Source organism: Dermacentor andersoni, chromosome 5 (assembly GCF_023375885.2).
Source record: "Dermacentor andersoni chromosome 5, qqDerAnde1_hic_scaffold, whole genome shotgun sequence".
NCBI classification, from domain to species: Eukaryota; Metazoa; Arthropoda; class Arachnida; order Ixodida; family Ixodidae; genus Dermacentor; species Dermacentor andersoni.
This window is the reverse complement of record NC_092818.1, coordinates 60,252,942-60,279,558: the sequence shown is the minus strand read 5'-3', so window position 1 is coordinate 60,279,558 and position 26,617 is coordinate 60,252,942.

Genomic DNA, 26,617 nt, shown 5'->3' with positions numbered 1-26,617 from the left:
CGTAAAGTCCATTCTGGTGAGCGCTTTTTATCCTACATTAAATTGCACTTTCCGTTCTTCACTTAAGATAGAATGGTTGTTCTTGCTGTCTGCTGAAAACAAGCGGCAGCTGCAGGATGTGATGCATTGAGGCCAATAATATATTTTTTTCTGCGCGACGGGCGCAAGATAAGGAGAAATAGCTCCTTGATTCCAAGTATTCGGTTTGATAAGGAAGATAAAAGGACCGCAATCATCAAAATAACTAATAAGTAAAGCACACGTTTATAATAAGCGCTCATGTTTCCTTTCTTGTTTCCGCGTTTCTGTCGCAGAGGCTTTGCACAAAAAACGTTTGCCCAGTAAGCAGCCGCAAATGTGCTCGAGGAAGCCTCATGAAATCAGTGATCCGTGTGATGAATATGTAGCTAGAAACAGTAGATAAAAATTATGGAACGATGCAGAATTACAGCGGTGAGAAGAATTATAACAAGCTACGACGTTCTTGTGGATTCATTGGTTGGCTAAGTCGTTTAAGCATGGTCGCTGAATATTGCGTTCATAACGTGGTAGCTCTTGAAATGCGGTCGTCCTTTGAGAGATGCGAATCGTATAGTCAGGGAACCCCGATGAAAGGCTGTACGGCCACTGCTCCTCTGGATGGAATTGGAAGCGACACCGGCACTACTGTATAAAGCTCTTAGGGTCACTGATGCGGGATTCATGATCTTTGCCTTCCTTTTGGAATAGATCTTGTTGAAGTGGGACGTCCGCACGAACACTTTATGGTATACAGTATCGCATCCTGCGTGCGTGCATGATCAACTATATAAGGCTCAAATGGAGAAAACGCAACACCTTCGCGGGATGTCGTCACACCCGGAGCAAAAAAAAAACGCAAAGTCATGAACAATGTGCAGCTTTTTATTGAGCCTCATGATCGGAGGGCAACACATCCAGAATCGCCGTGAGACATCTGTGACTGTGCATGCCAAGAACTCATTGCGAAAATGGGGATAAACGCGCAGATAATTTCAGCATGGCCGCTCCATGACAATGGTATGATATTCTTATAGTTTCATGCATTAGGACAGAGTACGTTTATAAATTATAACGCATCTGCAATGCAGGTAGTTTTGGTAATGGTGCTGCATTTCATTAAAAAGAGCAGTCACCATGGGAGTCGTGAGAGTGCAAATGTGCCATTTTGCAGGTGTTCATTTTTTTCCAATAACTGTTTCAAGGGGGACGTTACGCCAAATTTTCGAGCTTAGGTAGTGCATCACATGTTAAACCGTACGCGTCCCCCAGCAAGATGGCCAAATTTCAATGCGTTCGAAGGAGTAGAAAATTTGAATTTGAATTTTTTGATGTCGCAGTTTAGCCGTATCGTAGACCTGTGACACTGAGTGGTGACCAAATGAACAGGCACCCCCCAAAACAGCTCCCTCGGGTAAGAAATTGCGGTCTCGAAGGCCATGCTGTTGTATATTGCGAACACCGGAAGTGATCGGACGAGCTGGACATAGGTCATGACCGCCGTGTGTCGTTTTGTTTTTTCATTTGCGTTACGACGCATGACGGTGGTATGCTTGTGCTTTTTATTGTTCAAGTGAAAGAATTGCGGGCACAATTCAGCGGCGACGCCGTTGCTACTGCGTTGGGTGCTAGAGCCTGCGGAGGAAGACGGCCTGTGTGTTCTCCGAAAGGCTCAATCACGCTAGGCCGACCCGACACCGATTTCGGTCGGCCGACTGCCGGCGACAGCATTTCTTCCTTCGTGTCGGCGCCTCTGTCACACTGTACCGACGCCGACAATTTGCCGACGGTCGGCGGAGAGCTCGGCGTCGGTGCAGTGTGACAGAGGCGCCGACAGTCGGCAGAGCGAAATCGGTGTCGGGTCGGCCCAGTGTGAGTGAGCGTGAACTGCTTAAAAGCAGACGACACAGAGGTGACCTCTCAGTGTCTGGCGTCACAAAACGTTGCGAAAATGGCGGTTGCCGTCGGTTGGAGGGGTTAAGAGGCAGCGATTTCAAATTGAAATTTTGGTCTAAAATGTGCGCTGAGCGCTCAGTTTTATTTTGTGAATAACCATATTGGGTCCTCTACTTTCAGTTACAAAGATGAACTGAAAACAGTTGGCCAACCCTGTCATGGCCCCTTTAACCAGCATTACGGAGTGAGCTTTGATGATACGACGTCTTTGATATCATATCGTATCATCGTCCTGTAATTATCGATCAAATAAGTGTTTACAGAGAAGCCAACAGCATGTTAGATGCCAACACTTCAAAATTTACGGAAGGAAATCACACAACGCCGTGACACGCGGAGACTAGATGCACTAGTCGGAAGTCTGCTGGCTTGTTTCAATGCCTTAACTGATTGACTAAAAAAGGTCGCAGTTTCGACCGAAAAGCGAAGCATCGATTGCGACAGCAAATTAATAGGCAACTATACGAAGTTAGGATAGTAGTAAGGATAGAGTGAGCCGCCATCGTTTCACCCTCGCATCAACCTGCTGTACATGCGAGTGAAACTCGCACGTACAGCACATGGCGTGCGGCGACGATGTTATTGCTCTTCGACTTTATGCGGAACATCACGGCGACGCCGACGACGATCGTATAAATGCACCTGGAGCTGCCATACAATTGCCATCGCAATAATAAACGTTTTATTTATTTAATGGATCTTTGGTCCAATACGCGTAATGGGGAAAGCGAAAAAGTGTGCCGGAGTTCAAGGCGCGATGGGAAGGGGCGAGGTCTACAAACGGTGTAAAAGTCAGAATACCCTGAAAAAAGGCAGGAGGTAGTCCAAGGCTACGTGACGGTCCTCTAGACCACCCACCGGTCGGATCCATTCCTCGTAGCTCACTGTCTTCCTGGGCAAGGCCATTTTTCCGAACCACCTTGTGTGCCGGTAATTCGCACATCAGGTGTTTGGCGGTGCGTGGCAGTGATTGTTTGCAGTTGGGCGAAGCCTTAGTAAAGAAGAGATCTGCTGTATTCCGTCTCGAGCGAGCAGGCGTTTCTTTTGAGAGCGCCTATTGATTCCTAGCTAGAATGGCAAGCAGGCTCACGCATGTACGCAAAATGTCAGCCACGCTCTTTGCTACAGTTCAACTGGAAACTTTTGTCGGGGCAATTTCGGTTGCTAATTTGTTCCCGGGGCATTCATGGCTTCCCGGAACAATGCATGGAGGGCACTTGAAAAGGGCTGGCGCGCATGAGAAGACGTCAGTAGGACAATTGCTTCGCAGCCGCTAATTGAGCCGCGCATACTAGCTCGGCATGGGCTACTGGCGCTGAATGTGAGATGCCACGAGCTGACATGTAGCTGCCATTAGCACGGCAAGCAGAACTGGGCCGGGTTTGCGAAAGCATCAACTCTGCGTGAATTTCTTGTGGTGACTACAAATTTAACTATACGATGATTTTGCTTTTTCATTCGGAATATGTGAGGTCTTGCGTAACATAGATCTCGTCGTCCGTAGTGCATGTGCAGTAGTATGTGGTGCTTGTGAAGGTCTCTTTGTGACTGACTGAGCAATTTATTTAGATGCGATAACATATACAAAGTAATAGCACGGTTACTTCCCAGTAAATAGTGCAAGCTGACGGAAAGGCTTGAAAGAACTGACGATCTCTCTTCCATTTTCACAGGCTGACATCTACAACGAATGCATCGCGTCTTCGTAAAAGGCGGCTGCCCAGTTCACTGTTACGAAGGCAAACTTCGGGCTAGCGCATTCGAATCCATATTCCCTCAAAATAACTTCTGAACAAAGAAGGTACCAAAATTAGCAAGCAACAAGCAAGGTGAAAGGAAATATGAAAAAAAGGTGCTTAGACCATTACAGGAACCATCATTCTCTAAGCATCAAAGAAGAGAGAAAGTCCTCCAAATAGTAGAGTTGAAATCAAATACGAAATAACAGCTGCAGAAAATATTCGAAACCCTAAATTATGAAGAAACTGAAAGTACAATGACATGTCCATGAACGGTAAATGATAAATTACGGCGAGTTAGCCCACAAGGACAGCGTACCGATCACTTCAGATTAGTTACACGGGCCTCTTTGGGCAATTACAGCGCCTACAGCCATAAAAAGATAAGCTTTGCAAAAAAAAAAAAGGAAACTGACGATGGCGTTAGGACGATCACGGAATGACGATGGTGGTTTGACGTCGACTGCATGATGACAATGGCGGCATAATGACGTAGGCATGAAGACGATGGAATGACAACTATGGATCGACGACGCCAGAGTACAGACGACGGCACGATGTAGATGAAATGAAGGTGATAAAATGGCATGACGATCACGACGGAATGACAAGGACGGCGTAATGCCAAACTCATCACGCATCATGGCGACAAAGTGACAACGATGGAATTATTACGACAGCATAAGGGTGCAGTGAGGGCAACTGCATTAAGGGGACGCAATGACGAGTACAGAGTGACGATGACGGTGCGATACGATTGCACCACAAAGAAGTACGACGACGATGGGCTTAAAGAAGACGGCGTAATGACGAAGGCGTATTTGTGTTTGAGTAGACGTCTGCGCTTACGCCGACCACCTGCAGTACCGGGCCGCCTCGCTTGACACTATGCCCAGTTTTAGTTTCCAGTGTACCCGGAGCAGGCCAAACAGGCAAAAATGTAGCCGGCAGCGAGCACCCCAAAAATGTAGGACAATTTGACAGACTTGGTAGGTATGTGCAGTCTTCAGTAACATATGGATCTGTTATGCTTCACTTCTCGCAGGCTGCGTCCTGGAAGTATTTTCTCCAAACGCAGCGAGTTCATGAACGTCTTGAGATTTCTTATTCCTTATCGGCCTAAACAACTTCTGGCCGCAGTTTTAACAGCGTTTAGCCATCATATACTTAGGTTGCTCATCGAGTACGCGGGAAATGATTAGACGGCAGTTTCTCATCGAATGAATAGAAATTTCTTGATGTGTCGTCAGCGAAGGAAAAATAAAGAATGCCTCTAGCAGTGCGGTACAACACAGTTTACCGCAACGCATCATTGTACGTACAGCAAAGAAACATACTGTTATTGGCTACTTTTTCTTTTCTTTCATTGCATAGTTTTGTAATGCGTGTGAAGCCTCTAACGTACACTGATTTTCTTGTTACTTTGTTTAGACAGTTACAGGGATTAACACCTTGAGCGCTGGAACTTTGTTCTTGGTGCATTGTTTTATGTTTGTTAACAAAACCTATGAAAGCTGCGTGTAAAACGAGATGCTGTCGTAAAACGTTTACGACGTCGTAACGGCTGTCGGCAAAAGCAGCCGTAAGGCGGATGCGACGAAGTGTCGACCGTCACGAAAAAAAAAAAAAACATGGTTGCCTTGCTCGCAGAGCAAGAGCATCCGGTCACTACAGAGAAATAAAAGCGCTAGACGAGTAAGCACGCCTTACACGAGGGCCACCGAAAACGAAAAAAAAAGAAAGCATTGTTGCTGTAAAACATTTCTCCTCAGTTTGTGAGTGAGTACCTTACACTTGGACGGCACGTTAAGGCAGCATGTTGTCACGACAGCGCCAGCAAACGCAGGCGGGAGAACATGAACGGGGCAACTAATGCGTGATACTGGGTAGAAGGAAAGTGTTGCAGAAGTGTTAACGAGCGGAAATGGAGGCGAACAAGCACATCTGCTTCAGCGATTGCTAAAGCAACATCTCTTTTGCTGCGCTAGACTTATCGAGGCATCCATGCGAATTCCACGGCAGAAGTATGCGCTGTCGAGAACCCATTCGCTTGTTGCATTGCGAAGCGGATATTGGCGACTATGTGCGCAATGGCCATATAGGATTTCTTCTCACTCCCCTGAGTTGCAGACAAGTATAGCGAAGTACGTCTTGGCTCTAAGGTAAGACAATCAAATGACTCAGTCATATTCTCTCCCGCCGTTCTCGAATCGATAGAACTGCCCCGGAACAGAGGAGAAAGCCTTCGTGCTCGAAAAATGTGCATTGCCCTGGCTGCATTTCGGATACTGCATGCGCAGCATTCCGGGTTGGTGCTTGGTCAGAAGCAGACATAGCTTTCTAAGGAATGCTGCAGCCAAGCTTTATGCGTATGATTCTTGCGCACTGTCTTTCAGGTGAAATAAATGCCGACCTAAGCAAGAGTTACAGCTGAATTAGCAATTCGCAAGACTTCATTAGAATAAATGGTGGCCGTTTCGTAAGATTCAGCGCTTAACATAAGGTTCATATCCATGATTAGTGCCGATTACATTCAGTTTACGCAGAATTCGGTGGTGCCATGTGAAGTGTGGGCAAAGGAAAAGGTTGCAATGAAACGTGCATGTTAGATATTCGTCTAGGGTGCCATCGACAAACAAGTATAATATCTCGAACGACCCGGTCACTCAAATGTTCTAGTTAGTCCGTTAACCCGTGCCTGCGACCGGTAAGATATTTATTTGGTACATCTTCCGGGGCAAGCACTAGGTAACAAGGAAAGGTTTGCCTTTACCTCCAACTGAATTTAGAAAGGTAGTGCTTCACTATTTTTCTGAATGACTATGGTAGCCCTAGAGTACGTGCAGATATTTTTTTAGCATGTTCCCGTGAACATTCTTTATGGCTCAGTTGCGGAATTCCTGCGCAAGTTGAAGCTCACGTTTGCATTCAATGGAAAACTCTTCCAGAGCTTATAGGGACTGTTAAGTAATTAGTTTCACATCGCGACATGACTGCAAATTCGTTCCAAATCATCATATAGTAAAAGTTCGTAGAATATAGATGTTGATCGCTTATGCCGATTGAATAACTTCACCTCCTGGCCTTTTTCCCTATAGTATTATGCTAAAATTGTCCCTTGGCCATTGCAGTTTTGTGAGAAAGGCTTCCTTGACTTTAGCAGTGTACTAGCTTTTCGCGAAGAATAAAAGTGCACTCTTTCGTTTCATTCACTATTCGGGCGTGATATCCTACTATTGTTTCCCTGGAGCTACGTATAATATCTTATGCGGCATCGTCAATACGAACCTAATCGCGCAGTTATTCCCCATATAACAAATTTCATAGGTTCCGTGGTGACCAAGGTGTGAAGCAGATAGCGCGTTCGATTTCGCATCCTTTTTTCAACGCATGGACAATCTCACAACTTGTGTGATATCTCAATTCAACGGTTCAGCTGACGCGCGATGACAAATATCGAATTCGCACACTCAAAGCTCTCCGGGGAGATCGCTAAATCCAAGCGCCCTCTTTTCGTCTACTGCTGCCCCTCCATCCCTTCTATCATCGCACAAACTTCTCATGCTGCGTCTGTATATTTTCTTCGTTTGCTTGGAGACTCTGGCCTTCCTCTCTAAGAAGGGCTTTCCTGTCGATCGGTGCCGTTTTCTAAAGCCCTTCAGGGAACCGACGGGGCCTTGTCAAATGAGCCGTTTCACGAGCCTCAACATTCCAGGCGTCCTCTTTTATTTTCGCAGATAGACGTGTAGCTTACTACTGCACGCCGTCTTGTCTTAGCTTTGATATATGTGATGCTTTCTTATTTTTTGAGTGGAGTGCTGGAATGTATCTCTTTCAGCATGAACGCTAGTTGGAATTGCTTGGCATTTTAAACCTTCGGCCTCAATGGCGAATTTAAATTTTAAAGCTGTCAGGGCTTTTACCTTTTACACACATACATGCCTCGCGATTAAGTTGCAATATGAGTCCCCACCCCTTCACCCCATCCCTTGCATAAAATCAAGAAAAGAAAGGATCAAGAAAAAATGCGGGACTGGCGCTGAACCACGTTCCACACATCATGCCCCAATACTATGCATCTTGGTACACATGACTACTTATTATTCGACTTATGAAATATCAAATCATGATTGAGCGTTCTTATTGCCCTTAAAGTTGTATTTAGTGGTCCATTTTTTAAAGCAAATGTCACTGAATATATTAGCAATATTTTTGGTAATGCATTTCATTCCGTCATAGCAATCTATGAATAAATCAAACTCGCCTTGTTTCATCATTTCTTGAATGGCATCCCCTGCTTAGACAACCGCAAACCCGCATAATCTAGGCACGACGCTTCTCAGTAATGCGGTACCGTTGCGACAACCTGTATCGTAGCGGTTTCTTAGTGCAACAACGACGCAAGAAACAACTCAAACCTTGGTTCAACATTTTTACAGCGGTGCAGTTCGGGCCCGAAGATCCGGAAGACAAAATTTTGTCGTAATTTTTGGCTGCTATTACCCTTTCCCGCGGAATATTATGCAAATCGCTTATAGAAAAAGGGGATACACCATCGACCTAAGCGAACATAGTGTAGCGTGTTAGTGTCTCTGAGTATTTGTAATGACACCGGCGGCATTTCGAAAGCATCTTGAGCACCTTTTATTAAGAGGCTTTGCAATATGCAAAAGTTCCATGCCCGTATTGGCAGAAAGCTTGCGCGAGGCGGCCAGAGGAGGTAGCGGCCGCGACCACGGTTTATTTAGGCAGCCCAGCCATGGTCCAGCGGGATCGCGGGAGCAGCCGATACCGCGACCGCTCAGGTCGAGCGCGCTGGCACGTTCTCTTGTCGTGCTCAAGCACGTGAGCCGATTTCCTCTTCACTGGCTCTGGAGGCGATAGCCGCCCCGCTATAAGCTCTTGCGTTGCCAAGAGTAAGAGCAAATCCTGCCTATGCTGATGCTGGATACATTATTACTGAAAGCAGCCAGCCAATGGAACCGAGTATTTACGAACGATAAGCTTTGCAAATAGAGCCGCATGTCATAAGCGGTTCCCTTTTTCTGGTAGCGATCGTCGGAATATTATAGATATGATCTGACGCTATTCGGGGCGTAGTACGGAAATTTCTCGATCTTTAGTAAAAAATAATTGACAGCTTCTAAATGGTACGAATTTCTCTCACTCAGTACTCTGAGTGCCGAAGCATGTTTTAACGAAAGCTCGGGAGCTGTCAACGGCGCTTGTGCTCACAAAATCGGAGGGATCCACGAAAGGAACACGTGACGCTTTATGAAAAGGACAAGGAGCGTGATTGGCAACAAAATGCCTGGCGCTCGTCTGTCGCTTCGTTTCTTCTGTTCTTGTCTGTATGCGCTGCCACTCACCAAATGTCGAGTTTTACTTTCCTCTGAGCTTTTCCTTAAATTAATTCATTGGATTACGGAATTTAGACGGCGCACATCCGAATATGCAGGTACCTGTAAACGATATGCGGCCGCAGCGATACAGTTGTTTTCCTGGCGGTTTACATGCATAGATTCGCTGGGTGTTCCCCTACCTTGACTTCACGGACCACGTGCCCACGCTAAAGCATCTGTACTTGTGTTGCACAAGGTATTCCGTAATTGTCACGTGTGATTACTCATCGTCGCAGCATTCGTATTTTTATTTTTTGTGACGACAATTGCATGATAATGGACCGGCGACCGATAGCCGGCAATCTGGCCGGCTAAAGTGCTTCAAACAGAGCCTAGCGACAATGCAAAAAAGTATGAAGTTTGCACATTACGATGATTGCACAGCGGTTGAAAGAAGTTGACGCAACGCATTTCGTGCGCCCGAATTGGCCAAAATAATATCGATTTCCTGCGCATACTGCCTGAGCATAATTGAAAGGTTGGCTTTTCCTTTTCCTCGAAGCAATGTGCTTGCACGTTGTTCCCAGACTTCGTCGAGTGGTTTTGATTGACCGTTGAGCGTGTAGTCATTGTTATCGTGAGATGAGGCTTGAGAAGCTAGAGAAGAGGCAAAAAGCATTGGAGTTTCTGCACCTGCTCGCCGGGACATCATAGATTTCGTTCTTGTCTACTAGGTCCTAACTGAGTCTTTATTCGTAAAGATGGACTATTTTATTCTAAAGGAACAAAGGAGGGAACTGAGCAAGTTTATAGAATATAAAGTGTGCCACGAAAACTTAAATATCAGAATCAGCTTTGAAATATGTGGAGTCACACTACCGTCGTGGTGCTGCTGTTCTGGGGTGAAATGAAAAAGAAAAATTGAAGTTAACCTCAGCATCCTGTTGTGAAGAAGTCTCTACCGCAAAACTAATCAAAACGGAGCTATAGAAATAGTTTATCAGTACGAACTGATTTGGCGTTTCTTTTCTTAATTTGGGAAGGAGAGTTAATGGAGCGGACAGCATTGACTAACCACTGTGGACCTGTCTAAATTATGAATTGAACCCACGCTCGTTCATTTCAGGGTGGTCACTGCGGCGATGTGAAGAGAGCAGGCAAAACGCTGAACGTTACGAAAGAACCAAGCTTCATTTGAGTTTTGCGGAACGTGTCGGAGGTTGATTATCGCGCATAGACCGCGGAGCAAACCACAGCTGTTTCACGCAGCCAGTCAAACGATGACGGCACGTAGTTCGAAAATTTCCGAGCCGCGAAGGGCGTCATCACTTTCCTCAACGCCATGAAGTTTGATGGTTGGATCCCACAGAGCGTAATCGCTCCTCATTTATCATACCGCCGGCTATGTAGATGTCGAGGCTCGGTACAGAGGGTATTTACAGAAGAGCTTGAAATGCGCTTCCTCGCTTTCACATGGACTTCCGAATGGTGTGTTTTCCTGGAAGTACGAAAAATTGCTGCAGCGCTTTCACGCCTCTCTGCAAGCATTACAGCTTCTGAGTCAGCACTTTCTTTTCAGCGTGAACTGGAGCAACGGGTAATGAATGCCGCTACACTAAAAAAAAAGACAGACAAAAAGAGCGCACCTCTAAATTTGAGAGGCGTAGTTATACATAAAATATGGGGACAGTAATAACTCCTGGCGACGAGCGCGCTTATCGACGGCTGACAGGGGAGAGGGGGACTGACTTTCCACATATTCCGGCGTACTCGCATTGCCCAAACGCAGGTAGCTATCAATCATTCAGAGAGGGAGCAAAATAAACATCAATTGATAGGCAAGATGGCTAATCGGAAGAGAAGGTATCGTTCGCTGCCCTTCTGTGGGTCAGGAAAGTCTAAGGAAAAATGCAAAGAAGCGCAAACACAAAAGAAAGCAGCAGACTTAAGTGATTCCTTCGGTTCTGATCTCATTCACTGTAGCATTTTCCAACTGTGAAGACCACTTTCGTATTTTTTTCCCTGCCTTTTTCTTGAACTAATTTTGTTAAGCCAGTACGGGCAAGTGTAAACGAAGCCAGCGGTCATAGAGCGATTGGATGTGCGGAGGGCTGCAGGCGTATTAAATTGTAATAAGTTAAAGTAAGGATTAGAAAGAAATGTAAGTGATACGTATTGTTTATCCGACACCTCTGTATTGCATGCTGCTGTAGTATGGATGGATGGATGGAGTAACATTAATGAAAGGTCCTGCGAGCTACGGGGCGCAAGGTCCCATAGAGCGGGCTACTCCTACGTTGGGACCGGGAGTTGTATCTCACTGGACGCATCATGGGCTCGCTGGACGGCCCAGAAGAAAAGTTGGGATTATATAGATAGGCTGTGACCTTATGCTCCTTGCGGTGTGTGAAACATCCTTTCTGTGACATTGCAGTGCACGCTGTTAATTTCTAAATACGTACATGAACGAACTTAGGCACTCTGAGACTGCCAATGTCTAAGTAGGCAAAATTTATTCAGTCGATGTTTATAGCGTTATGAATCCTTGTGTTCTTAACTCTGTTAACACAGGCACTTGCCATTTTCTTAACGCGCTTCACCATATTTACGATTTAAATATTCAGGCAATATTATTCCAACGTGTTATAATGATGTTTATTCGGTGTATTATTCGTGGAGATCGCGTTGTGAGCAGCGTTGTAAGTTTCGAGAAGTTGGGTAGAAAAATGATTTTGTGTTTTCGTTAATCAGTAGGACAACATCAGCGCAGCTACGTGGCCGACTTTTCGGCAGCGGGGCATTTGAGATGACCTTTAAATATTAGGTTTTCTTACACCATTTCTTAAGCATTTATTGTGCGTCTATGTTTTCGCCTTCGGGGGATAAGGAAGTTTCTGCGCTGGCGCCTTGCTTTTGAGGTAATTAGCGCGGCTTTTAGAATATTCTTTAGCCTCTTAATATTTTCTTGCTTGTTAGTTGGTCAGCAGCAAGGAGATTTCGGCTACATGGCGGCATAAGACCGCTACCCCCCTTTTTTTTTTACTTACAACTCGTTTGCACTTGTGTGCGTATCTCCGTTACTTTGTCATCGACTGTTTTAACGTCGTTTTGTCAAGCATTCTTATTTTCTCTAGCTCTTGATAATATTTTTCTCGTTGGTGCCAAAATGCGCACAGTCGTAGAAGCCTGGTCGGCCGATTGTAGTTTACTAGGAGTTCTTTTTTTTCAGCCAATTCATTTGCCTTTTTTGCAGATAATTTTTTTTTCAAGGTGCTGTGTAGCAGTTCCGGCTCTTATTGAGCGGTCTCGTGTAGCCTTCCCTCTGTCTCGTCTGTTATACTACGCAAAAGCCCCGCTAGGTCCGACTAAGATTTATTCACAGAAACAAAAGTAACAAAGGCGGATGAATACCGATGCAGTGAACCTGCCGGTGCTAGAATATAACACGCTACATTGACATTCCTGTTATACAGAAGTATACATATAATCTCAAGGAAAGTACGATGTACGTTGTTTTCTCACATATTTGGGATGTTTCGCTTGTCACAGCAATATTAAAATTATGCTTGTTTGAGTCGGCCTAAGTTTGATATATGTTGATTTCGTAAACCCATACACACAAATTCACGCAGGCAAAGGTAAACCGACAACGCTATGGGTAAAGTCAACGCGCTGCTTAAAAATGTGGGTGGCTGTCGTCTTAGCGTGCCCATGCGTTGCTAAACACAACCACTTCACTGGAAAGACTACTAGCATGGTTGACGGGATGTAAGGCCTTGAGCATTGCGTCAGTAATTCTGAAGAAATAGGTTTTGTTTCGTCGGAATGCCTACAAGCAAAAAAGAACTTGTGCATGTGCTTTGAACCAGGTGCTCGAATTCTTTTTATCTGCAAACTCAGCATGAGCACCTTTACGGTGAATCAAAATTTGATGACTCAACAAGTGCGAGGGTGCATTTAAAAATGCACAAACGATCGTCCTACCAGCTCGACATTGTTCGAATGAGCTCAAGATTACCTTGGGGCAAAACCATGTAACAGACACATTTACTGGCAGTCCCCTGTGATTCAGTGACTGAAATAGTTATATTTCGCAAAAAGGTTTGTGCTTTGGCTGAAGCAAACAAGCGTACATCTATTTATCTGAGTTGAACCATGTGGATATTCGCTTCGGTAGAATGGTCTAATATCTTTGTTTCGAAAGACGTGCCTTGCGTACGCTTTCTAACATCGAAGGCCTGTCTGTTTATGTTGTTTGGGGACAGAAGCAGCGCTGAACTCAACCACCGTGTTTGCCACTGGGAAGCGTCATTTCACATCCTATACTTATACTTTTCGCCCAAGGAAAGCTGGCGAAACGCAGCAGTGTCACGAGAAGGTTAGAGAGAAAATGAAAGAAAGACGAGAGGAAGAGTTTACCTTGAGGGTAACCATGCAATTCTCCCGCTGCTTCAAAATCTGTTATCGGTCTTGTCGGCTCCACTTTGTTTCTAGGCCTGCCTATACTGCCAAAGCGGTGGCCGGGTGTGACTGCTCAGCACCGCAGGTTCTTGCCGAAGTTTTTCTCTTGGAGTAAAGGCGTCCTTCTTTCCGTGTTGAACAGTAGGGTGCCGTTTTCGTGTTAACTTGTTCCCTTGGTATCGCCTTTTTCTTCAAATTTATTTGGCCTTGGTTTCTTTTTTTCTTCCTTGCACAAACAACTCCGAGAATCACGCCTGAACTCTTGCGAACCGTATGTTCGGGAAGCTTCTGCGGCTGGCAGCTACACTTGTCCTCTCCCTCCGAGCAAGTGTTGTTCCTCCCGGACTGCTCTACATTACGTTTGTAAAGGTTGATAGGGGTGTGAGGGAATAATGCGCAAGTATAGATGAACCAAACTTATCTGTCCTCCTCCGTAGCGCAGAAAGTAAGGCGTAACACCTGCGTGGAATTGTCTGTTTTTTTTTTTCCCTCAAGCAATCCTGATGGAAAAGGCGTGCTATCAGGTTGCCAGATTTTGCGTGACTTCGTTGTTGATGTTCTAAAAAGTGCCTGCGGAAGCATTTTCCCCCCATCATGCCTTTTAACAGTCTATCCCGCCTAAGGAATGGGCGTCTAGAAAAGCCGCGAACGAGGAATTTTTTTAGACATATAAGGAGAGGCCTTTGAAGAACCGAGTAGCGGCAGTTAGTAGGCAGGAGGCACTCCCTGCACATTAATTCGTTTTGAAAAATGTCAGCAAGAAAACCTTATACAAATAATTAATTTCTCAAACTAAACTATCACAAAATTCGTAAACTACGACTTGCACAAAACCTACAGACATGACAGCACCGGATTGTAATTCGAATATACAAGAAAATATAATTATGTTACGCGGAAACTGAAACACAAACCCCTTTTCCAGCTGGTGGTTTTTCGGTGAGCACTCCACGAAAAATCCCGACCAACTACAGGCTAACAGCTTCGCTGTAAAAGTTGGTACAGAAAAGCACTTAATAGAAACTCCTGACTTTGTCATATTTTTTCTATCTATAACGTTCCTTGCGTCGCTCCAAGCGGAACACTGTACAGGGAACCTAAACACCAACTTGGCGAGCAAGCTAGTTTGGAACAAGAGTTGCAGCATTGTCGAGCACGGCAGACTGAGCATTACGTGCATCGCTTGGCACAGAAAAGTAGCATTCGTTGTTTTCTTACTGGTAGCTACTACGCACTTTCAAATTTGCACTGCGACTGATTGTTTCTTAGTTGCCATTTTGTTTAGACGCGATGCGTCCATTCCAATCAATCCCATTTTATCTTGCCTGGAAGCCTGAAGCTTTTCTGCATTTCGCCTATGCAAAGCCTCTAAAAGATACTCTGTCATTGATAAAGTCTCCGTGTGGCAAAGCCCGTTTCCTTGTAGTGATATCTGTTGCAGCGGGAACGCATAAAGTGGATGTGATGGGGCTTACTAGGCTGACTTCGCCGCATAACATGACAACTATAATATTGGGCATCGTATTGAGATTGGGAAAGATATGCCATGTGCCTCTTTTTATAGCTAACACAACCCTTAGAACCCACCCGCGTCAAGTAGCATGATTCTACTTCTTGAGCTTGACTACTCTGAAAGGCGAACATTATTCGCACTAGATATCATAATAAATTTGACTAATTATAGCTTCACTATTTAACGTTTAAACTAAATATTGCACTATCGGAATTGTAGCCGATGACATGGAACATTGTATACACTTGAAAGAATTCCGAGGATGACACAAGTTACGAGATATGCGTTCCCAAAGTTCCCAAACCAAATGCATTTGTATTACAGTAATTGTTGAGCTTCATTATATAAAAGAGGGTTTCGTTATATATTGACACGTGTACTTATATTTAACGGGCAACCATGTTTCGCCGCCTAACAAATGTTATCGCACAGCGCGGGACGCGTCTGCATGTATCCGAAGTTTCTGGAAAGTTATCGATGCTTCTATCCGCTGTCTGTTGTCGCCGAACCTTGTATTATCTGATTTCATCGCGTGACTCGAATGTTGTAGAACTTTGTGGAAGGCATGCGGGTCCCAACGATTAGTCTGGAACATTCGACGACTGTTGTATAAAAGCCGACGCGCTTGACCCGCTGATTAGATTTTCGACGATCGCCGAGCGTGTTCGCCACTATCGTTGTGCTATTAGTGTAGCCTGTTTTGTGGGCACAAGTTCACCCAATAAAAGTTAGTTTTGTCGTTCACAGTATTGCTACTGTGTTACTGAATGTCACCACCACGTGACATCTGGTGGAGGTGCTTTACGTTCATGTACCGGACGCCCCCGACAAGCCGTAATTCAAGCCTGGACCGCAAAGACAACACCAGCGCCGTCCCGGAACATCGAGCAAGCCGCCGGCTACAGCAGCTGCCCCCGGAACACGGAATTCTACCAGAGACGACCAAGAAGAGCGTCAGAGAAGTTCGTCCAGAGACGACCAAGAAGACAGCCCCAATGGCGGCCGGAGCAGCCCCAATAGTTCTGCAGCAGCCCAGGGAGCCACCGACGCTCCGCGGTTCCACATTTGAAGACCCGGAAAGCTGGCTGGAGACGTATGAGAGTGTCGCTAAGTTTAACAGTTGGGACAGCGACGACAAGCTACGGCATGTCTATTTCGCATTGGAAGACGCCGCCAGGACGTGGTTCGAGAATCGGGAAGCCACCTTAACGACGTGGGACCTGTTCCGAAGCGGCTTCTTGCAGACGTTTACAAGCGTCGTGCGAAAAGAACGAGCCCAAGCTCTACTAGAAACCAGAGTGCAGCTGCCAAACGAGACGATCGCGATCTTCACGGAGGAGATGGCCCGTCTTTTCCGGCACGCCGACCCGGAAATGTCGGAGGAGAAAAAAGTTCGCTTCCTGAGGCGCGGCGTCAAGCAAGACCTTTTCGCCGGACTTATTCGTAACCCACCGAAGACTGTGGCTGAGTTTTCTGCAGAGGCATCGATGATCGAGAAAACTCTGGAGATGCGCACCCGGCAATATAACCGCCAGGGGCACACGCCGCAGTATGCCATCCAAGGACTGGGTTCGGACGACCTTCAAGAGACCATCAGGGCCATTGTGCGCGAAGAACTGCGCAAGGTCCTGCCTTCGTCGCAGCCTCAAGTAGCTTCGATCGCTGACATCGTGAAAGATGAGGTTCAGCGATCGCTTGGGGTTCCTGAGGTGCAACCTCAATTACCGCAGCCCCAGCCAGAAGCGATGACCTACGCCGCCGTTGCATGCCGTCAAGGTCCCCCTCCGCGACCACGCCAGGGCCCTGCAACGACGCAATTCCGTCGTCCGCCGCCGCCGCCGCCAGCACGCCCACCCGTCGCCCAGCGCACCTACGCGAGGAAGACGGACATTTGGCGAGCCCCCGACCACCGTCCGCTCTGCTATCACTGCGGAGAAGCCGGCCATGTGTATTGTTACGTTTCGCCTACAACGCGCGGTATAGCCGGCGCGGATGCAACGGACGCCGGGGCTTCGTTCAAAGCGGCGGACATTTTGGCCCGTTCGGAGCTGCCGCAAAGCCTCCCCGCCAAGCGCGTCCAGGCGTGTTTCAGTGCCACGTGTCTTCGTGTGTGCGTGTGTGTGTGTGTGCCCACGCTTGTCAAAGCGCGGCAGCCGGGGAGAGGAGCTCCCCAAGTGTGAAGCGAGGAGGTCTGACAGCGCCTGCTTGGCGGTTGAGTCACTACACTCGTCTCAACATGCATCTCAGCTCGTCCGTGCCTCGCCGTCACGTGGTCTCATCCCGTGACCTTCCTTCTTGCCCGCGACGCCGAGAGTATAAGAGCAGCTGCTCCCGGACGCCGAGAGAGGCTCCGATTTCTTCTGTTGAGTTACGTGCTCTCCCGTCTCTCACTTCGGTCGACCTGACCGCCCGCTCTTTTGCGATGTTAGAATAAACAAGTTGTTCTGTTACCAGTCTACTCATGCTTTGCCGGGACCTTCGGATGCTTCCAGTGCCCCAGGCCGCCAGGCCAACGCTACCCTTGGGGCTTGCGACCCATTTGCAATAACGGGCGTCAGCACTGAGATTGCAACAACTCGTGCCAGCGGTGCGATTACAACAGCTGGTTGCCAGCGGTGAGATCGCGACAACGGAGGCCAGCAGCGAAGAGATGCGGTTGACTGTATGCTGAGCAGCACAACGATCATCCGGGAGCAGTGCAACGAGCCCTGTGTGATGACTGGTTGCCTGCAGCGGAACGACTGCGCTGAATTCTTGGCTGCGAGGTTTGGTGAGTGCGGGACTTTCTTCTTCTGACTTTTGCCAGGCTTTTGTTAGTGTCAGAAACAGAGCTGGTAATTGTGGTTGTCGTTGCTGCCGGGTTAGTTTGCGGCAAGACAATAGAAGGCAGTAGAGAAAGCAGCATTCATAGCAGCCATGGATTTGAAGTCGTTGCGCAAACCGAAATTGCTGGAGCTTGCAAGAGAGTTGGGTCTGGATGTCTCAGACAAACTCAGAAAACCAGAACTGCTAAGGGCTATTCTTGAGTTAGAAGCTGAGGATGACGAGCTGTCGGAATGCCTTGAGACCATTGAGGAGAGGGAGACGGCAAAAAGACAGGAGCGCGAACTTAAAGAACAGAAAGAGAGACAGGAGCGTGAACGTAAAGAACAGATAGAGCGAGAGCAACAAGAAAAAGAGCGCGACCGTCAACACGCTTTGGAAATGAAGCGTCTCGAGGTAGAGATGGAACGCGCTCGTAATGGAAGTCAGGCACACGGTGCAGGAGAACGAGTATTGTTCAAAATGACTGACCTGATGCGGCCGTTTAAGCTTGGAGAGGACATTGGTTTGTTCCTGGTTAACTTTGAGCGAACGTGCGAGAAGCAGGGGTTCTCTCGGGAAACGTGGCCACAGCGCTTGCTCACTTTGCTACCCGGCGAGGCGGCCGACGTAGTCGCTCGCTTGGAGAGAGAGGAGGCCGAGGATTTCGACAAAGTGAAATCGAGTCTGCTAAAAAAGTACAGGCTGTCAGCGGAGGCGTTCCGTCGGAAGTTTCGGGAAAATGAGAAAGGTAAAAGTGAGTCATATACAGAGTTTGCCTACAGGCTTATGTCAAACATGCAGGAGTGGCTCAAAGAAGAGAAAGCGTTGGGTGATCACGAGAAAGTTCTGCAGTGTTTCGGGCTGGAACAGTTTTATAGTCGGTTACCTGAGAACGTGCGGTACTGGGTCTTGGATAGGCCAGACGTTAGTACGGTGGCTAGAGCCGCTGAGCTAGCCGAGGAGTTTGTGACGCGTCGGGCTCGCGGAGCTAAGGACGGTCAAAAGGGTGAATTTGGCTCCAAGTTTGAGAGGCCGAAGTTCACGCCCATGAGAGCAAAGGGGGACAGACGTAGTGCGGATGCGAGTGAAAGCAGTCCGACCGAACGTAAGGAGACGGCGGCAGCCGAAGCCGAACGCAGAAAGCGGTTCGAGACGAGGCAAGCGCGCGTTTGTTATACGTGCCAGAAGCCGGGTCACTTTTCGGCGCAGTGTCCAGAAACAAAAACAAAAGTTGTGTTTTTGTCCTTATGCAGCACTGACGAGAACATGAAGCTTCTCGAGCCTTACATGCGAGACCTCCTCGTGAACGGGAAAGAGTGCCGAGTGCTTCGCGATTCCGCAGCTACGATGGATGTAGTTCACCCCTCCTACGTAGAACCCGATATGTTCACGGGCGAGTGCGCATGGATCAAGCAAGCCGTGGAAGCTCACAGCGTGTGTCTGCCCGTAGCAAAAGTGCTTATTGAAGGACCTTTCGGAGCGCTTGAGACGGAGGCCGCAGTGTCATCTATGCTGCCCCCCCAGTACCCGTACCTATTTTCGAACAGGTCCGATCACCTCCTGCGCGAGAAGGGGCTTTTGTTTGGTGAGGCTAGCGTTCAGGCCTTAACCAGATCGAAGGTTCGGGAGCTCGCTGCAAAGGCGGTAGTTGCGGGACCGACGTTGTCGAACAATGAGAAAGGGTCAGAGGCGCAGCAAGCTGATATTCAGAGCACGCCCGAACTGAATAAGATTGAGCCTGTAGCGTTAAAGGCACCAGATACTGGAGAGGAAATGCCCGACACGGGAAAGTTAGAAGAGCTATCTGCAGATTTGCTCATCGCGCCTACGTCAGACGGACTTAATAGGTTGCTAAAAGTCAGCCGGGCGGCTTTGATAGCCGAGCAAAAGAAGGATGGCAGCCTAGAAAACATACGCTGCATTGTCAAGGAAGGTATCGCCAAGAAAAATGCTCGCTTTGTGGAAAGAGGTGGCGTCCTGTACCGGAAGTATCTAGACCGCAGGGGAGTGGAGTTCGATCAGCTGATCGTGCCTCAATGCTATCGTCAGGATCTGTTGCGCTTGTCGCATGGGGGTTCGTGGTCCGGACACCTAGGAGTTAAGAAAACTAAGGACCTTCTCTTGCAAGAGTACTATTGGCCAGGGTGTTTTCGGGACGCAGACCACTTTGTGAAGACATGTGACACCTGTCAGCGGGTGGGCAAACCAGGGGACAAATCGAGGGCGCCGTTGAAGTTGGTACCTATCATTACGGAGCCTTTTAGACGGCTCGTTATTGATACAGTGGGACCTCTGCCGGTAACAGCCACGGGGTACAGACACATTTTGACTGTGATCTGCCCAGCGACAAAGTTCCCTGAAGCAGTGCCGCTTAAAGAACTCAGCTCAGTTGAGATAGTCAATGCACTACTGTCCATATTTGCGCGAGTTGGTTTTCCTGCGGAAATCCAATCAGATCAGGGCACAGTGTTTACTAGCGCTTTGACGACAGCCTTTCTCGAAAGGTGTGGGGTAAAGCTGTTACACAGCTGAGTGTACCACCCACAGTCGAATTCCGTTGAGAAGCTCCACTCCGTCATGAAGCGCGTGTTGAGAGCATTGTGTTTTGAACAACAAACTGACTGGGAGCTGTGTCTGCCTGGGGTGACGTTGGCATTAAGGACCGCGCCGCATGCGGCTACGGGGTTTTCGCCAGCTGAGCTAGTGTACGGTCGCTCGCTGCGTTCTCCGCTTCGCATGCTTCGAGACGGATCACTGCCCTCTCCAATGGCTGCAGACCATCTCTTCCACAAATGGCCGCCTCCTGCGCTGGAGCCTAGCTTTGCTACAACATTCCTTTGAGGTGCGTTACAAAAAGGGGAGTCTCAACGGTAACGCCGATGGCTTAAGTCGAAGCCCCTAACGTAAGAATCAGCCTCAAAGTTATTTGTTTCTGATGTTTTTCTTCCTGAGGCAGGACCTTTAACATATTGCTTTTGTTTAGTGTTTCAAAGTGATGACGTGCTTTCTAGTGCAATTTTCCAATTTGTGGACGCGTTCTGAGTGCTCCTAAACTACTGTAAGGAACTAGGCAGTAGTATAAAAGGGGAAAGAGCCTGGCAGGGCTTAGTGAGGGTTGTGCCGTGCTTGCTGACTGAGCGGTTGACTTTCGGCGTGGTTCTAACGCTTGCCGGAAACGAGAACAAAAATGTCAACTCTCCCGAAGTCACTTTGCAGTGTCCTGTGTGAACCTGAACGAGAGAACGAGGCCTTCTATGTGCGCTGCGCTCAAGAAACGCCGAAGGACGACCGACTTCGGTTATGAGCATCATCAAGCGACATCCCTCCGGACAGCGGATGCAGTCCCCTGACCATCGGGATCTCCTTCCCCCGATGGGGCGGTCTGTTACGTTTCGCCTACAACGCGCGGTATAGCCGGCGCGGATGCAACGGACGCCGGTTCTTCGTTCAAAGCGGCGGACATTTTGGCCCGTTCGGAGCTGCCGCAAAGCCTCCCCGCCAAGCGCGTCCAGGCGTGTTTCAGTGCCACGTGTCTTCGTGTGTGCGTGTGTGTGTGTGTGCCCACGCTTGTCAAAGCGCGGCAGCCGGGGAGAGGAGCTCCCCAAGTGTGAAGCGAGGAGGTCTGACAGCGCCTGCTTGGCGGTTGAGTCACTACACTCGTCTCAACATGCATCTCAGCTCGTCCGTGCCTCGCCGTCACGTGGTCTCATCCCGTGACCTTCCTTCTTGCCCGCGACGCCGAGAGTATAAGAGCAGCTGCTCCCGGACGCCGAGAGAGGCTCCGATTTCTTCTGTTGAGTTACGTGCTCTCCCGTCTCTCACTTCGGTCGACCTGACCGCCCGCTCTTTTGCGATGTTAGAATAAACAAGTTGTTCTGTTACCAGTCTACTCATGCTTTGCCGGGACCTTCGGATGCTTCCAGTGCCCCAGGCCGCCAGGCCAACGCTACCCTTGGGGCTTGCGACCCATTTGCAATAACGGGCGTCAGCACTGAGATTCCAACAGTATCGCCAATGCCCATACCGAGAGATGGGACTGCGAGGTTTCGCCGTCAATGCTCCGCGCCCGCAGCGAGGTGAACGCCCTCGCGATATCGCCGACTACCTCGCCGCTACTCAGTGGAGCTCTCGACGACCGTCGCGTTCGCCATCACCAGGCCGCTACCTGTCGCCGCAGCGCCGACCATACACTGGCCCAGCCCGGGGCCGGTCAGCGAGCCCGTATCCGGAAAACTAAAAGCAGCAACCGATGGAGGTGCGGTTGCTGTTCGTCGAACTGACGAAGATCCTCCGCCGCCGACGAAGACGACGAAGAAACCATCTCGACGACCTAATGGCGACACGCCGCCGTCCCGACGAAGTCAGGAAGCCAAGACTACACCGACAAAAGACGACTTGACGACGCGACGTTCCAGCTTCAGTTCAACACAACGCAGCCGTGATACGACGCCGAGACCTAACTGCAACGCAAGACAAAGAACCACCGACCTCGACATGCTTCTCGACGGCCACGCAGTCACCGCCTTAGTAGACACAGGAGCCGATTACTCCGTCATGAGTGGACCCATCGCCGCCCAGTTGAGGAAAGTTAAGACTGCTTGGGAAGGCCCTCAAATTCGGACCGCTGGAGGACACCTGATTACGCCGACTCGGATCTGCACGGCAAGAATTACCGTTTATGACCGGACTTACCCTGCCACCTTCGTTGTCCTCCAACAGTGTTCACGAGACGTCATTCTCGGCATGGACTTCCTGAATCAACATGGCGCAGTCATCGACCTGAAGTCGAAATCGATAACGCTGTCACAAGATCAAGCGATACCGCCGGAGAGCTGTCGTAGTCACCACGCCTTGAGTGTGCTCGAAGATCAAGTGAGCATCCCGCCGCGCGCCAGCATTAATATTTCCGTCGGCACTGAAACACCCGCTCACGTAGAAGGCGTCATCGAGGGCGACCAACATATTGTCACGTGGTGGTGACGTAGAAGAACACAGTAGCAATACTGTGAACGAGAAAACTAACTTTTATTGGGCGAACTTGTGCCCACAAAACAGGCTACACTTATAGCACAACGAAAGCGGCGAACACAGTCGGCGATCGTCGGAAATCTGACCAGCGGGTCAAGCGCGTCGCCTTTTATGGATCAGTCGTCGAATGTTCCAGATTAACCGATGGGACCCGCGTGTCTTCCAAAAAGTTCTACACTATTCACGTCGCGCATACATGCAATCAGATTACACAAGTTGCGCTGAAAGACAGTGGACGGAACCATCGATAACATTCCAGAAACTTCTTTTACATGCAGGCGCGTCCTGCGCTGCGCGATAACATTTGTTAGGCGGCCAAACGTGGTCGCCCGATAAAGATAAGTACATGTGTCATTACCCCCCTCTTAAAAAGCATCGACCCGATGCTGCAAACAAACGAAAGTAATAAACAAAAGCACTCGTAGCAAAGAAACAACAAAATAAGGAAGTTTGTCAGCGCCCGTAAAAGGGTTTAAGGCGCACCACGTGGACCACTTCAGATCGTGCGCGGCGCCGCTGTGAATGCGAAATGCCGTCTGGCACGACCTCATAGTCCAGAGCGCCAATACGTCGGATGACCTTGTAGGGTCCGAAATAGCGTCGGAGTAGTTTTTCACTGAGTCCTCGTCGGCGTATCGGGGTCCAGACCCAAACACGGTCGCCAGGCTGGTACTCGACGAAGCGTCGTCGGAGGTTGTAGTGTCGGCTGTCGGTCCTCTGCTGGCTCTTGATTCGCAGGCGGGCGAGCTGTCGGGCTTCTTCGGCGCGCTGGAGATAGCTAGCGATGTCAACATTCTCTTCGTCAGTTACGTGCGGCAGCATGGCGTCAAGCGTCGTCGTCGGGTTCCTGCCGTAAACCAGCTTAAACGGCGTGATCTGTGTTGTTTCTTGCATCGCCGTGTTGTACGCAAAGGTTACGTACGGCAGGACCGCGTCCCACGTCTTGTGTTCGACGTCGACGTACATTGCTAGCATGTCGGCGAGGGTTTTGTTCAGGCGCTCCGTGAGACCATTCGTCTGCGGATGGTAGGCAGTTGTCCTCCTCTGGCTTGTCTGGCTGTACTGCAGAATGGCTTGGGTGAGCTCTGCTGTAAAAGCCGTTCCTCTGTCGGTGATGAGGACTTCTGGGGCGCCATGTCGCAGCAGGATGTTCTCGACGAAAAATTTCGCCACCTCGGCTGCGCTGCCTTTCGGTAGAGCTTTTGTTTCAGCGAATCGGGTGAGATAGTCCGTCGCCACGACGATCCACTTATTCCCGGATGTTGACGTCGGAAACGGCCCCAACAAGTCCATCCCAATCTGCTCGAATGGTCGACGAGGAGGTTCAATCGGCTGTAGTAACCCTGCTGGCCTTGTCGGTGGTGTCTTGCGTCGTTGACAGTCTCGGCATGTCTTGACGTAACTGGCGACGTCGGCGGTAAGACGCGGCCAGTAATACCTTTCATGTATCCTCGACAGCGTCCGGGAGAATCCGAGGTGCCCAGCAGTGGGATCGTCGTGTAAGGCGTGCAGTACTTCTGGACGCAGCGCCGACGGAACAACAAGAAGGTAGTTGGCGCGGACTGGTGAAAAGTTTTTCTTCACGAGTAGGTTGTTTTGAAGCGTGAACGAAGATAGTCCACGCTTAAATGCCCTAGGGACAACGTCGGTGTGCCCTTCCAAATACTCGACAAGGGCTTTTAGCTCCGGGTCCCCTCGTTGTTGATCAGCGAAGTCTTCCGCGCTTATTATTCCAAGGAAGGCGTCGTCGTCCTCGTTATCTTGCGGCGGCGGGTCAATGGGGGCGCGTGATAGGCAATCGGCATCTGAGTGTTTTCGACCGGACTTGTATGTTACAGTGATGTCGTATTCTTGTAGTCTGAGGCTCCACCGTGCCAGCCGTCCTGAAGGGTCCTTTAAGTTAGCTAGCCAACACAACGCGTGATGGTCGCTGACCACTCTGAATGGCCTGCCATATAGGTAGGGGCGAAATTTCGCTGTAGCCCAAACGATGGCGAGGCATTCCTTTTCCGTTGTGGAATAATTGCCTTCCGCTTTTGACAACGACCGGCTAGCGTAAGCTATCACGTGTTCATGTCCATCTTTTCTCTGGACTAGGACGGCACCGAGGCCTAGGCTACTGGCGTCAGTGTGGATTTCGGTATCGGCGAGCTCGTCGAAGTGCGCAAGTACGGGCGGCGACTGCATGCGTCGTTTGAGTTCTTCAAATGCGTCGGCCTGCGGCGTTTCCCACTTGAACTCGATGTCACATTTAGTTAGCTGTGTCAGCGGCTAAGCGATGCGTGAAAAGTCCTTGACAAATCGCCTGTAGTAGGCACACATGCCAAGAAATCTACGCACTGCCTTCTTGTCGGTGGGCTGCGGAAACTTTGCGATGGCAGCTGTCTTCTGCGGGTCGGGGCGGACTCCAGACTTGCTGATGACGTGGCCTAGGAACAGAAGCTCATCGTAGGCGAAGCGGCACTTTTCTGGCTTCAGAGTGAGCCCTGATGACTTGATGGCCTCGAGTACTGTTGCGAGCCGCCTAAGGTGTTCGTCGAAATTTTCGGCGAAGACAACGACGTCATCCAAGTAAACGAGACAGGTCTGCCACTTCAATCCTGCTAAAACAGTGTCCATCACGCGCTGGAACGTTGCAGGCGCCGAGCACAGTCCAAATGGCATAACCTTGAACTCGTAGAGGCCGTCTGGGGTGATGAAGGCGGTCTTTTCGCGATCCCTTTCGTCGACTTCAATTTGCCAATAGCCAGACTTGAGGTCCATCGACGAGAAGTATTTAGCGTTGCAGAGCCGATCTAATGCGTCGTCTATCCGTGGGAGGGGGTATACATCCTTCTTCGTGATCTTGTTCAGTCGACGATAATCGACACAGAAACGTAGGGTTCCGTCCTTTTTCTTTACCAGGACAACAGGGGATGTCCACGGGCTTTTCGACGGCTGGATGATGTCGTCGCGCAGCATTTCGTCGACTTGTTCTCTTATAGCTTCACGTTCCCGCGTCGAAACTCGGTAAGGGCTCTGGCGTAGTGGTCGAGCGCATTCTTCGGTTATTATGCGATGCTTTGCGACTGGTGTTTGTCGAATCCTCGATGACGTCGAAAAGCAGCCTTTGTATCGTCGAAGCAGACTTCTGAGCTGTTGCTGCTTAATCACGGGGAGACTTGGACTTATGTCGAAGTCTGGCTCGGGAACTACGGTTGTCGGGGTAGATGCGATAGAATCCGAGAGGACAAAGGCATCGCTGGTTTCCACAATTTCCTCGATGTATGCGATCGTCGTGCCCTTGTTGATGTGCTTGAACTCCTTGCTGAAGTTTGTCAGCAACACTTTCGTGTTTCCTCCGTGCAGTCGAGCGATCCCTCTTGCGACGCAAATTTCACGGTCGAGCAGTAGACGTTGGTCGCCTTCGATGACGCCTTCTACGTCAGCGGGTGTTTTGGTGCCGACCAAAATAACAATGCTGGAGCGAGGCGGGATGCTCACTTGATCTTCAAGCACACTCAAGGCGTGGTGACTACGAGGGCTCTCCGGCGGTATTGCATGATCTTCCGACAGCGTTATTGACTTCGACTTCAGGTCGATGACTGCGCCGTGTTGGTTGAGGAAGTCCATGCCGAGAATGACGTCTCGTGAACACTGTTGGAGGATAACGAAGGTGACAGGGTAAGTCCGGTCGTGAATGGTAATTCTTGCCGTGCACATTCCTGTCGGCGTAATCAGGTGTCCTCCAGCGGTCCGAATTTGAGGGCCTTCCC